The following is a 14,617-nucleotide window of genomic DNA, read 5'->3' as shown; positions in this document are numbered from 1 at the left end:
TCTATTTCATCTTTGTGGGTCTCCAACAAGGGCAGGATCCTGTAGCGTACTTCGGCGACAAAAAATCAAATATAGGAACTTAGCTACTGTCTTGGTAAGCTCCTGGTCTTGTAGCACCCTGCTTGTGGTTAACGCTTAGCTGGAATGAAATATTCAACGCAGCAATAGAGAAATTAAAATAATAATTTATTTGTCAGACAAATAAATGAGAGGCACAGTGGTATATGGTTACCAAGCTCTGGCCTGGCCTCCTGCCATTATGGCCAGCACTTATATTCCCTCAGCCCAGGCCCCTTGCTCCTCCTTTGGCTGCCTCTGTCCAATCAGCCTGGTTGAATTTCCTATTGGCTGATTGCTATAACCAATCCTAAAAGATACACCCATATCCTCCTGTCCTTATATGGAACACAAAGAGCTATATATTGTTACATCTATAAATGACAAATAAGTAGTAATATATCTTACATGTGTCTCAACAAGGAATCTTAATTACCAGCTCACCTCTTGCCCTCCTTGCCCTATTGCCTTCTAAAACAAATGGTTAATCTTAAATTTTTATCTTAAACATATGTCAAGGATCTTGAGTTTCACATCAACATTGAAAGATCTCCTTCATTTGAAGGTTTCCAAACAAATGCCTGACCACTATATATCAGGACTGCTTGGATGGCGTCTTCCTGTCTGGCAGGGGGGCTAGGCTGGTGGCTGACTTAATTTCAGGATAAATACAACTCTTACAACTATATGAAATAAGAATCTAGCATTTCTTAAATCCTTTGCATAATTACATTTAAGCCAATATATTTAATACACAACACAGGTAGCCTCTTAAAAGGAATAAGGCCTTTGTAAAGTAGAAAAAGGAACTCAGTTTAAAACAGTTTCAAAAGAAGCCTCTTCAGTTTACACCCCCCCCTTCAGCCAGCTGCTTTTCCCATTAGCTCTTCCCAACATTTATTGCCCTCTAACTCTCTCAGTTTAAGAAAGAAACAGCTTTAAAAAAAGACTTCCCAAAAATGCTCTCTTTCTGCCAGCTAGATGCTTCTCCATTTGGTCTTTAACCTTAGAAAGAAGATCTGGCTCATTTTACTGGGAGGCACATTGGTATTATTTTACTATTTACTCATTCCTAATTATGTTTATCTCTGCCTTTTTTATCTTCTGTAACATGTAGGGTCAGTGTCCTCACTCTCAGTCTGTAATTCCAGCTTTTACGACTTTGAGAATTGTTTTCTGCTATCAATCAAGGGGGCCCTTGTCTAGGAGGAAAACATTGCCAGTGTTCTCTAAACAGCTAGTCTTCTTGCCTGGCATGAAACATTTGAAAATCTAAGCCCATTTAATTTAGGAACCTGATCAAACATTAATAAAATGCAGGCTTATGATTAGATGCCTCATTCCCCCCTTTCAAGCTCAAGGACCTTCATCCCAAGTGTCCTTGATAGCTTGACCTTCATCATGTTCCTGAGGTAAAGCTCTGTATAGGGCCATGATATGAGGTAGAGTTTCATTTGAAACCATCTTGCTAATTGTACTTCTAAAACATGAAATGATACATGGCACCATACATAAAACCATTACCACTACTGTCAAGAAAAACAAGCAAGACAATAGTATCCCTTTGAGTCCTGTGACATTAGGTAACCAATTGGTGAGCCATCCCATATCCCATCCTTCCCATGTTTGTACTGGGACATGTGCTATATTCTCCATCTTTGTGGCCAACACACGGATTGCCTCACCATTATCTGAAATGTTAAAGCAACAGGCATTCCCTGTCAAGTTCAAGACTCCACATAGGCCTCCCTGCTTGGCAAGTACATAATCCATTCCCATTTTCAGCTGCAAAATGGCGGCTCTACTTTCATCCAGCTGTTGTGCAATAAGTCTCAAACTCTGGGCCGTTGCATTGGTTACAAGTTCCACTACTGCTTGCAATCGAATTATTCTGTTTAGATTATAAATAGGATCCCGTGCCCCTTGTATGAGCTCACCAGGATTCCAGGAGGCAGGATCATAATAGGCTATAATGCGCTCTGGTGGCCAATCTTTGGGTACTTCCTCCTGCTATATGAGAAATATCAGCGTTTCTTCGTGTTCGCTTGGCCAAATTAGTGGGCATAATCCACATTGGTGGTAATACCCATCCCAGGAAACAAGTCCCACTCCATTTGGAGGGGAGCTTCTTGTATGCCCATTCTCCACATATCCACCACAACCATCGGGTCTGAGGTTTTTGGTACGTGGAGTACAGAAGGCGAAATAGCAAAAGAGGTAGAGAGTTCACAGTGCAGTATGTTAGATTGCCTTTTTCTGTCACAGTTATGTTCCATACCACTTTCCATGCATGAATAAAAGGAGGTGCACAGGGCAAGGCATTCCGAGTTCGATAGGTAGTACCGTGTGCCCAGGTATTCTTAATATTATCCCAAGTATAGTGACAATGAGAAGAGCCTATCATGGTAGAATCAGCTGCATCTGATGATTTATGTACACAGAATTCCCCTTGTACAGGTATAACTCGTAATGGTTTAGTTGAGTTCCATCCGGGGAAATTCTGTATTTCTGTTTGGTGTGGTATTTCGCTTACCATACCAATGGCATCTAATGGTATCGGTAATAAGGGCATACCTCCCTCTGAATCATCTGGCCCAAGAGAGCAAACAAGGCAATTGGTCCTATTTGCAACATTGGCTACCATCTCAGCTAAGCCTACCCACATATTGTGGCCATGGCGGAATCCATATTTAGCAAATTTGGTCAGATTCAAGGACCCTTCCCCTTTCCAAGGGATCAGGATTAATAATAAAATCATGTTGATGTCTAGCATATGCATTCCTTCCACAAAAGATTACCTTATTGTGATAGCAAATAAATATTAGTCCCAATATAATTCCCCCAGTGACAGAAATGGGGAACCACCAAGACCAAAACATATATCCCGAGGATCCCCAATGAGTAATATCTCTGATAATTGTTCCACAAGGGGGGGCAGTCAATTAATTGTATAAGAGAATCTTTCCTTTCACAATCGCTGGTTCAGATGCTCCTCAAGCTTCAGGCGTGCGCAGGTCAGCCAGCTTCCAGGTTGTGGCTGCAGCAGGCCGGTCGTCTAATGTTGCCCGTGACCTAGCCCGTTCCCGGTAGGGCTAGATACAGGGTTTTTTGGAGAGAGTCAGTTTAAGAGGATTAGAGGGGTCACCTTTGCACGTCCAACTGCCTTCGGACTTCTTCAAACGGGAGTGATGAATCCAGGGGGTCACCTCAGCTACCTTCACCGCTGTTGGGGTAGAGAGCAAGACGGTGTAAGGTCCACGCCACTTAGGTGCAAGTGGATCACGTTTCCACTCTTTCACCCATAGCTATCGCCAGCCTGGAACTGATGAATCGGCTCGGCAATGCTGCACGGCGTGCGCTTGAGGGCCCACCTGTTAAGAGAAACAAAAACACGGGAGAGAGATTGCACTTGTCCCTGTGTCACATGGTCTCCTATTTGTTTAAGATCAGCTGGAATATCCTGAACAAAGGAGGGCGGTCTCCCATACAGGAGCTCAAAAGGTGACAACTTAAGTCTTTTTGTGGGTGCGCACCGAACACGAAACAGTGTTATGGGTAACACGTCTACCCTCCTGAGACTTTAGACATATTAGTGGGCTTCTGGCATGCCCTGCAGATACCTTGCACAAGCGTCTGGCGGTAGGTGGTAAGCCTGGCCAGGTGAATTGCATTGTTTGGATCCCAATTAGGATCTTCCAAGGGAAAGTTGTCTTGGAGATGACGGTCAATATTAAAAATATTTCCCACTCTGGCCTGCTCACGCAAATATATCTGTGCCTTTTCAATTATGTCTCTCCTTTCCTCAGTGGTGAACAGAGTATTCAAGAGCTGGCGGCAATCTGTCCAAGTAGGACTATGAGTATTTATTATTGAAGTCACCAAGTCCATCATAGCCTGAGGTTTTTCTGCAAAAGATGGGGTGTGTGTTTTCCAATTCATCAGATCCGTAGTTGTGAATGGAATGTACTGGAGGGTCGAAGTTCGAGGTGGCCGTGGTCCGGGTTGCCCGTTAACCAGCACAGGCTCCTCAAGTGCATCAAATACTCTTCTGAGAGGGGCTAGTACGTGATCTTTCTCTTCGCTTTGCTCTAGGGGCCTCAAATCATAGGGGATGGTATTTGTCCCAAGGCGTTCTTTTAGCAACCTTATACGCCTGGCTGTATTGCTTGCTGACCGATTAAGGTCTCCCTGTAACTTCTGTAATAATTCTCTAGGACTTGGATGTACAGGGGTTTGGGGTGGGCAATTAGTTGTTCCACTAAAGGAGACTGTAGATGGAGTTCTACTGGGACTCACAGGTGGAATAACCACTTCTGCTTGGACTTCATTATAGGACTCCAATGCCTCCTGAAGATATTTATCATAATCTATCAAGGAATCAAGTTCTGTGACTCCAGCCCCATTATTCATTCCACTTTCTTGCCTTGGGGTTACAACTGGTGGAGTGTTTGGATTAGGCTCCCTTCGATGTGGAGCATAGGGTGGAGGTGGAAGCAGCTCTTCCTCTGGTCCCTCAAAAATGGGTTTGAGTTTATTTGGCAAGATTCCTTTCCTAGCTTCGGCTTTTACAGCCAATAATTTGCATCGTTGGACTTTGCATTCCCTTATCCATGGAGGATTTTTATTTAATGTGCTCAGCCAGGAATCTATATATGAAAATTGTTCTGGGCACCCTCCAGTTTCTTTGGCGATGTTAGACCAAAGTTTGCTTACTAAATTTATATCAAAGGTTCCCTGAGATGGCCATTCAGTATTTTGCTTCGGCCACTCTAATTCACATAACGTTCTCAGGCGCTCTGGTGTCATTTTGACTCCATACGCCCCTGAGAAGGCTTTCTTAAAATTATTTAACATACATTCAAGAGGTGTATTTTCCCCCTTTGAACCCCCAACTCCCATTGTATGGCCCTGTGAAGTATCCACTCAGTCACTCACACACACACTTCGTGGGTTTCCTTGCCTAGTGAAGTCGCCTTACTAGGAACCGAAGTACTGCCCACTCCACACTCAGGTCAGCTACAGATTGCTCTGTACTTTCTCACACATACAATGCGCTGGATACTTCACCACACACTACCTCCCATTCTTCCCTTTTCCCCCACCAGACCACCATCTGATATATCCAACCACCTAGCGTACTCAGTTCCCACTTACTGAGACGCAGAAGTTTGATCAAGACTTCTCTTCCTCCCAATTAATTGGAGGGCCAAAAATCCCTTTGTGCACTTACCCTTGGTTGGTTCCGTTTCCCCCCGGTCCGTCGCCGTCAGTGGGCAGGGTATCAGACAGACGAGACTGCTGCGTTCCCCTGGAAAAAAATTTCCCAGTGCGCGCTGGGTAGGCAATCAGTTGTCTTCTCTCTTGTACCCTGTCCAGTAAGGCGAAGGGGCTGCGTTCCAGCAGACCACTTATCCGAGTCGCAGGCACCATAAAATGTAGCACCCTGCTTGTGGTTAACGCTTAGCTGGAATGAAATATTCAACGCAGCAATAGAGAAATTAAAATAATAATTTATTTGTCAGACAAATAAATGAGAGGCACAGTGGTATATGGTTACCAAGCTCTGGCCTGGCCTCCTGCCATTATGGCCAGCACTTATATTCCCTCAGCCCAGGCCCCTTGCTCCTCCTTTGGCTGCCTCTGTCCAATCAGCCTGGTTGAATTTCCTATTGGCTGATTGCTATAACCAATCCTAAAAGATACACCCATATCCTCCTGTCCTTATATGGAACACAAAGAGCTATATATTGTTACATCTATAAATGACAAATAAGTAGTAATATATCTTACATGTGTCTCAACAAGGAATCTTAATTACCAGCTCACCTCTTGCCCTCCTTGTCCTATTGCCTTCTAAAACAAATGGTTAATCTTAAATTTTTATCTTAAACATATGTCAAGGATCTTGAGTTTCACATCAACATTGAAAGATCTCCTTCATTTGAAGGTTTCCAAACAAATGCCTGACCACTATATATCAGGACTGCTTGGATGGCGTCTTCCTGTCTGGCAGGGGGGCTAGGCTGGTGGCTGACTTAATTTCAGGATAAATACAACTCTTACAACTATATGAAATAAGAATCTAGCATTTCTTAAATCCTTTGCATAATTACATTTAAGCCAATATATTTAATACACAACACAGGTAGCCTCTTAAAAGGAATAAGGCCTTTGTAAAGTAGAAAAAGGAACTCAGTTTAAAACAGTTTCAAAAGAAGCCTCTTCAGTTTACACCCCCCCTTCAGCCAGCTGCTTTTCCCATTAGCTCTTCCCAACATTTATTGCCCTCTAACTCTCTCAGTTTAAGAAAGAAACAGCTTTAAAAAAAGACTTCCCAAAAATGCTCTCTTTCTGCCAGCTAGATGCTTCTCCATTTGGTCTTTAACCTTAGAAAGAAGATCTGGCTCATTTTACTGGGAGGCACATTGGTATTATTTTACTATTTACTCATTCCTAATTATGTTTATCTCTGCCTTTTTTATCTTCTGTAACATGTAGGGTCAGTGTCCTCACTCTCAGTCTGTAATTCCAGCTTTTACGACTTTGAGAATTGTTTTCTGCTATCAATCAAGGGGCCCCTTGTCTAGGAGGAAAACATTGCCAGTGTTCTCTAAACAGCTAGTCTTCTTGCCTGGCATGAAACATTTGAAAATCTAAGCCCATTTAATTTAGGAACCTGATCAAACATTAATAAAATGCAGGCTTATGATTAGATGCCTCAGTCTCTTCCCGGTAATAAGAAGTATATAACCTCTGTCTCTGGTTTCCATGTTGGAATACATAGATGGTCTAAAAATTGTTGGCAGAGATCATCATATATTTTACATTTAAGCGCCATGTGAGCTAGAGTTTCTACCAGGTGGGCATCGCATGGGCAGATCCTATCTCCTTCTGCCATACCTGCCAACCTACCCCAAAGAAGGTTAGAAGGATTAGAATTGAACCTAGCCAGCGAAAGAACCCTTCTTTCTTGTGGGTTAAACAAAAATTGTAAATAATTAAGGTTAAATTCCTGCGCCCAAGAGAGTCGCAAATAAAGAGGGGAACGTATTTTTTCCGCAGCTGAGATTAGTTCCTGGTGACTTCCCTTAGTCACAGTGGTGTAATGGAAAGGTAGCACAGGGAGCTCCATAACTTACCCCCCCAAAAAAAAAAAACAACCCAAAGGAGTGATGATGTCATGTGCCAGAATGCTAAGAAAATTAATAGCAGATCTTCTTTCCCTTGGCAAGCAAATGAGGTGATGAGGCATTCGAGTTTGTGATAAGTTACATAGAGGAAGTCAGAGAAGGAGGAAAAATAGTTGAGCAGAGGCTGACGACATCTTCCCTTTTTTTGATGGTGTTCCTACTTCGCACCACTAGTTTTTTTAAAAAAAAATTATTAAGGAATTTCTTGTTTTACAGAAGTAAGTGTAATGCCTCGTATTTTTTTCCCATGTAACATTTTTACAAATCCGTTTCATTGTTGAGGCATTGGGGGGGGGAGAAAGAAAAAAGAAAGGGGGTGGAGGGAGGGAAGATGGATGGGGGTGGGGTCGGGTGGCGATGTTTCTATTATGCTTAATGTATGTAGAATTTGGTGTCAGCGTTGCTTGTTGAAATATACTCAGAGTCGCAAAGTGATTTCATGCTCTTTATTCAGCTCATAGTGGTGAGGAGGAATGAATGAAAGTCCCCTCAAAGTATCTGCTTTATATACATTATTTACACAATGGGCTGCACATGATTGGTTAATTCTGGAATTCTACTGTAAGCCAACCAATCATACTGCTGCATAGTTCTTGGACCAATCAGACTGCTGCATTCTGAATCCTATTGTTCTAGGACCAATCAGACTGCTGCAATTTGGATCCTATTGTTCTAGGACCAATCAGACTGCTGCAGTTTGGATCCTATTCAACTCAGTACATAACACTTGTGTTGTTCACTTGTGTTCCTTTGGTGGCGAGAGAGGTTGGGGTTGGCCTAGGGTGTGATTGTTTGTGATTGGCTGTGGTGATCTTTGTTTTTGTGTGTGAGTGAGGTGGGTGGGTGTTTTGGATCAGGTTAGCCATATTGATTTGTATGCTGTTGGTGGATTATTGTCATTGTCTTGTTGGGCTGTGTATGTGATAAAGGGGAGCCATACCGGGGTGAAGGCGTCTTCTCTTTGTCCCCGTGTCAGTTTCAGTTTATTAGTTAATTTTTCTAGTAGGGCTGTTTCCCATACTATTTGGTACCATTGGTCCATGCTTACTCCTGACAGGTCTCTCCAGTGTCTGGTTATGGTGTTTCTGGCTGCTGAAAGTAGGTGGGTTATGAGTTCCTTGTGGTGTAAATGGGCATTGTTGTCTTGGAAGACTTCGCACCACTAGTTTATCAGAACACTGCTTTGCCGCGCAGTTTGCTTTCTAATTTCTAAGCTCTCCTGGTGGTTTTAGCACCCAGGAAGGTAAGTGGTTAAGCAAAACAGGTTCTCGAAAACAATATTACGGAGAGGAGGAGGAGGAGGAGGAGGAGGAGGAGAAGAAGAAGAAGAAGAAGAAGAAGAAGAAGAAGAAGAAGAAGAAGAAGGTGTGATTTACTTTCTGCAGCCTCTCAAGCTAGTGTGCTGCTTGTTGCTGAAAGTCACTTTGATCTCCTCAAGTAATTCAGACTGTGTTTTTCTCTGAATGACACCTAATCCCTTATTAGCTCATCCAATGATACAAGTGTCTGTTCCGATTCCATGAAACTATCCAATCCTTCCCATGGGATGCAAGTTTTTGTTTTGTTTTTTAAGCACTAATGCAATATGATTTTCTCCCCTTGTCTTTTCCTTTTCCCTTTCTCTTCCTCTAAACCTGTGGATAAAAAAGAAACTGGGCAGGATATAAATATATTATTATTATTATTATTATTATTAATAATAATAATAATAATTTTGTTTCTCTTAAACCCTTATCTGTGCTATACATTCAAAGCTGTCTCATGCCCCTTTAAATAGCCATGGCTTCCCCCAAAGTATCCTGGGAAGTGTAGTTCATTAAGGATGCCGAGAATTGCTAGGAGACCCCTGTTCCCCTCACAGAGCTGAAATAGCCAGCGTTCCCTGGGAAGAGGGATTGTGAAACCACTCTGAAAATTGTAGCTCTGTGGAGGAAACAGGGGTCTCATAAGAACTCGCAGCACCCTTAATGAACTACAGTTCCCAGAATTCTTAAGTGGGGGACCACAAAAGTGGTATGATAGTACTTTAGCTGTACAGGGCAATTGCATGCCCTTTAACTTTTCTCCAATGAAAATAGGGATATCCTATTCCATTATTATTATTATTATTATTATTATTATTATTATTATTATTATTATAATACACCGCCCATCAGACTGAGTTGCTCCAGCCACTCTGGGCGGCTTCCAACATATATAAAAACATAAATATTAAACATTGAAAAACTTCCCTATACAGGGCTGCTTCCAGATGTCTTCTAAAGGTTGTATAGTTACTTATCTCCTTGATTGAAGGGGTCACAGAACTCCATGACCTCCAACATATCTCCGATGAAAATAGGGCCGTCCTAAGGAAAAGCGGGACATTCCAGGATCAGATCAGAAACCAGAATGGCTTCTATAAATCTGAGACTGTTCCTGGAAAATAGGGACACCTGGAGGGCTTGCAACTAAGGCCTTACACTCAGCTCTCCTCTGGAAGAGGTTTGGCTCCGAAACTTGGAATGTGAAATCCTTTTTTCCCTTTGCTGCACATTTAGGAAGAAATCAAGTGAGGATCAATAATAAAACTGAACACCTGCAAGCTTCTAGTGGCCAGAAGAACTCAAACCTTGAATTAGCATGATCACGACACCAGTTGTTCCAGAAGCTGTCGATGAGGAGCATATTTCAATGAATTGATCGTCCAGAAACATTCCAGATGATCAAATTCTCTTCACATCCTTCAGATTTGGCAGACCACACCTGGAGTCCTGTGTCCGGTTCTGGGTACCACGTTTTAAGAAGGGTATTGACAAGCTGGGGCAAGCTTGTTTCAGAGGGTAGAATCCAAACCCATGGATTCAAATTACAAGAAGGAAGATTTCAGCTAAACATTAAGAAGAACGTTCTGACGGCAAGATCTGATTCGACAATGGAAGCTGATGGACTCGCCTTCAGTTTTGACAGAGGTTGGATGCCCATATTTCAGGGGATTTTGAGCTATGATTTTCTGCATTGCAGGGGCTAGACTAGATGGCTCTATGGGTCTCTTCCAGCTCTACAAGTCTATGGTTCTAATCTTCATTTTAAGCAAATCAGGGTGAATGACCAATACATAGGTTGTCCAGAGGACCTTAAAGATGGGGGAAGAATTGGGGCAATGATTTCGAGGGATGGGGACCTGAACAGAACTGCCTCATGCCAACTGCAACATATACAGCTGCAATGTATGGGGTTTTTTTCTCTCCAAATACTCTGCAGTATCGTTCGGAAAACTGCGCCCTAAGGCGACTCTGAATTCTGAACTGATCTGAGTGCACAGAACATCCTTAAAGTTGAATATTTGTTATAGAGCTCCACCTATTGTCAACATGAATTAAGAGAGGTCCTGCATCTCATTTCTCCATCGTGGAATTTATGGCGGATCTTGAAAAGTCTTTTTCTGGAAAACCAAATGCTGTTCTCACAATGCCCGCTACCCACCACTGATCAAAGCTGCCAACCTTTCAACTGGTCTCTGTCATAAGGTGAGTGTGAGTTATTAACACTGTTGCACTGTGAAAAGCTTCGCTCTGGAATTGATTTTTCTGTGTCAAACTGCTGGTAAAATTGCAAAAGCTGTCCAGCGTGAGCTTTCCCCCCTGATGAACTGGCAACCCTGATACTGACACAAATCCTGATAAGGGGGCTGCTTTCAACAAAAACACAACACGCAACAATTTCTTTTATACCAAGGGTTTTTTAAAAAAAATGTACACCCAGCCCAACATTCTCAAATGAAATTGTCTAGAGCACCTAAACTTTGGAACTCCTGGCCTCCTTACATCAGGCAAGCTCCTTCACTGTCCAGTTTTCGGCACCTGCTAAAAATATTTCTGTTTAGGCAAGCCTCTCTGAACTTGCAGAAAGTTGGTGTGTGTTTTAATCTAGTTTTTAGCATGTTGCTGATTTTAACTATTTTGTGAATGTTTTAAATGGGTTTTTAATAATTGATAATTTTACCTTGCTTTATTTTTTCGGTAAATCCTTTTAGGTTTTTATTGCTACCAAGCGGTATATGTATCTTGAGAAAGAAATAATTTTTTAAAAAAATAAAGCAGAGAAATTTCCGGCCTGTGGTCGTGATTTGGCCTTTGACACCTGAGATATTTGTTTTCAGGACCCATTGAATTCCTGTGACTCTAACTTGTTTTAAACTGTTTTAATATTGTTTTTAATATTAATACTGTTTTTAATTTTGCTGCCTTCAGACGGCTCGGGGGTTGGATAACTCCATACCCTCCAAAATTTCTCCAGTGAAAATAGGGCTGTCCTAAAGAAAAGGACGCGGCTGGCGCTGTGGGTTAAACCACAGAGCCTAGGACTTGCCGATCAGATGGTCGGCGGTTCAAATCCCTGCGACGGGGTGAGCTCCCGTTGCTTGGCCCCTGCTCCTGCCAACCTAGCAGTTTGAAAGCATGTCAAAGTGCAAGTAGATAAATACTGTAGGTACTGCTCCGGCAGGAAGGTAAACGGCGTTTCCGTGCGCTGCTCTGGTTCGCCAGAAGCGACTTAGTCATGGTGGCCACATGAGCCGGAAGCTGTACGCGGCTCCCTCGGCCGAGTCGGCCATGACTGGACCTAATGGTCAGGGGTCCCTTTACTTTTAAGGAAAAGCAGGACATTCTGGGATCAAATCAGAAACTGGGATGGCTTCTGTAAATCCAGGACTGTCCCTGGAAAATAGGGACACTGGGATGGTCTGTAGTGATAATAATAATAATGATGATGATGATGGCTGGGGAGGCCCAGCCAGATGGGCGGGGTATAAATAAATTATTATTATTATTATTATTATTATTATTATTATTATTATTATTATTATTATTTTATTGCCCAGGATGCTGTTTTTATTCCAATCAATCCCAATTGTAAACAATTCAGGCTGCTTCAAAGAATGGAAAAAAGATATTTCTAAATTTATTTGGGGGGGGGAGCCAAGTATAAAATTGTGATAGATATAAAAGAAAGAGGAGGTTTTGCTCTGCTAGACCTGCAAATGTATTATGAGGCAGCCTGTTTGTGTCAGTTAAAAGAATGGATTACATTGGATAATACAGATATGATTTAAAATTTGGCTGGCATGCATGTCTTTGGCATGGGAAGGTGAAAATTTATAAAAGTTTTATGAAACCTATTCTTAGGTAGAATCTGTATAGAGTTTGGGAGAAATATAAAAATCTGCTAGAAAGAAAAGCACGTTTATGGCTATCTCCTAACAAGGCAATTACAATTAAGAGAGTTAATATGGATAGACAATGGGCAACCTACAGGGAATTGCTGCATTTCACAGGGTGGTGGGTGGACCCAAACTGAAATCAATGGAAAACTTAAGGAGTCATGTTATGGACTGGTTGCAAGATCATCAGTTACATTATATGTTTAAATTAGATAGAAATAATGTTTTTTTTTCAGACCAAAGCTCACAATTTGAAAAAGAACTCCTACAAAACAAAGATAAACTTTTGTCTAAAATGGATAACCTGTTATTAGAATGACGAGCTAGTCAAAGCCTCAATGATGCACTGGGCAATAGATAGAGGAGACACAATATACTGTAGATTTTAACCTCTGGGAGAAACTCTGGAAAAGCAACTTGAAATTTATAGCATGTTATTCTTTGAAAAAGAACTATTTGAAAATGATAACTCTGAGTAGGCTTGCTAAATTTTACAAGGCAGAATCAGATAAGTGCTGGAAGTGTAAAGAGGGAACGTTCTTTCACATGTGGTGGACATGCAAAAAGGTAAAAGAGTTTTGGGAAATGATTTATAATGAATTGGAAAAAAAAGTTTAAAATTACTTTCCCAAGAAAACCAGAGTCCTTTCTGTTGGGGATAACTCAGACTGAAATCCCCAGGTGTCAGAAAAGGTTATTTATGTTTGCAATAACTGAGGCCCGTGTTTTGTTAGCCCCCAAATGGAAAGTGAGCGAGGTCCCAACTAAAGAAGATTGGCAACTTAATTTGACAGAATACGCACAACTTGCAGATTTAACATATCGAATAAAAGAGCAAGAATAACATATGTTTAAAGAAGATTGGGAAACGTTTATTGTGTATATGGAAAATAACTGTGCACATCTGAAAACGCTGGCAGCCTTAAGATAAATTCAACAGAGTAAATAATCTTTGACGGGTGTAATAGTGGAAAACTGATTGGAATAGTTTTGTAACATATGCAGGGATGTAAGATATGCAAAATGAAGCATGGAAAGAGAAGAAGGGAAGTCACTGATGTTTTAAAGTGTGTAAAATAATTGTAAAACAGAAAATTATATATATAAAGTTTGCCATGAAGGAATGTAGTCCTCAGGCGGCAAAGTTTTCCTAGAACCAAATTAAATGATGTGCTCCTGTTTGCAAGTACAAATTCCAGGTGCTTAAAACTAAAATCTACAGTTCAGAGACTTTAAAAATGAAACCCTCACTCTGCCCCCACTTGCCACTCCTAGTTAAAAAGGTAGCTGGCCACAAGCCCTGAGCTCTGCCGTGAGTTAAAAGGGCTGTCAGATACACTTGCTGGAGGAAGTGAGTTAATAACAAAGGTTTGGTGTCCTAGAAACGGTCATTGTGATGAATCAAAAAGATGAAGAGAACTGTTGGGACTACTCGAAAGTTGTGTGTGAAAAGGACTACTGCTGTCAGACAGAGATGTGAGTGGCAAGATCTGGCTCGAGAAGTCATTATTTTGTTGAAATAAAGTCCCAAGATTGGCAGAAAGATGAAGGCTACAATCTGTGGCAAGTTCTCAACAGTGCCTTGACTCTTTTGACAGGAACTGATGCAGGAATTTGTTGTGTGGGTTACCCCTCGAGGCCATTTCTATTCAGCTATAACAATAATAAAAGAAAAATCCTTAATTATTTGATTTTAGATGGGAAAACCTTGGGGGTGGGAAAGGCTGTCTCCTGGTGCCAAAATGACAACTGGGTGACGTGTTGCCATTTTCGCCAGCTTCCTGGTGGGTTATGCTTACCATACAAGTACCTCTAGCTAAGCTAGCATGCAAGCATGTTAACATACAAGGATTTCTCTTCAAAGAAACCTTTCATCTTTCCCCTTTTATAGCTTGCCAACTTCCTATAGCTGCTCAGCTCAGGTCAGTTCAGCTAGGCTCCCTAAGAATGGTTTACTCACAGTTCTACATGTTTCCAGCCTAGGTCAACTTTACCTCTTGGCGAACTGCAAATTACTGCAGAGGGAATGTTTGCATGGACAGGCAAAGTCCCCCAAACCCTGGGCGCGTGGAATAAAGACTCAAGACCATGTGCTATGGGATTAAAATTGGCCACAACTTTATTATGTTTCAGATGTGGGTAGACCTTGGCTCAGGCACTGGGCGTTTAT

This window comes from Podarcis vaucheri, assembly GCF_965113315.1.
Source record: "Podarcis vaucheri genome assembly, chromosome: 14".
Classification (NCBI taxonomy): Eukaryota; Metazoa; Chordata; class Lepidosauria; order Squamata; family Lacertidae; genus Podarcis; species Podarcis vaucheri.
This window is presented reverse-complemented; position numbering follows the sequence as displayed.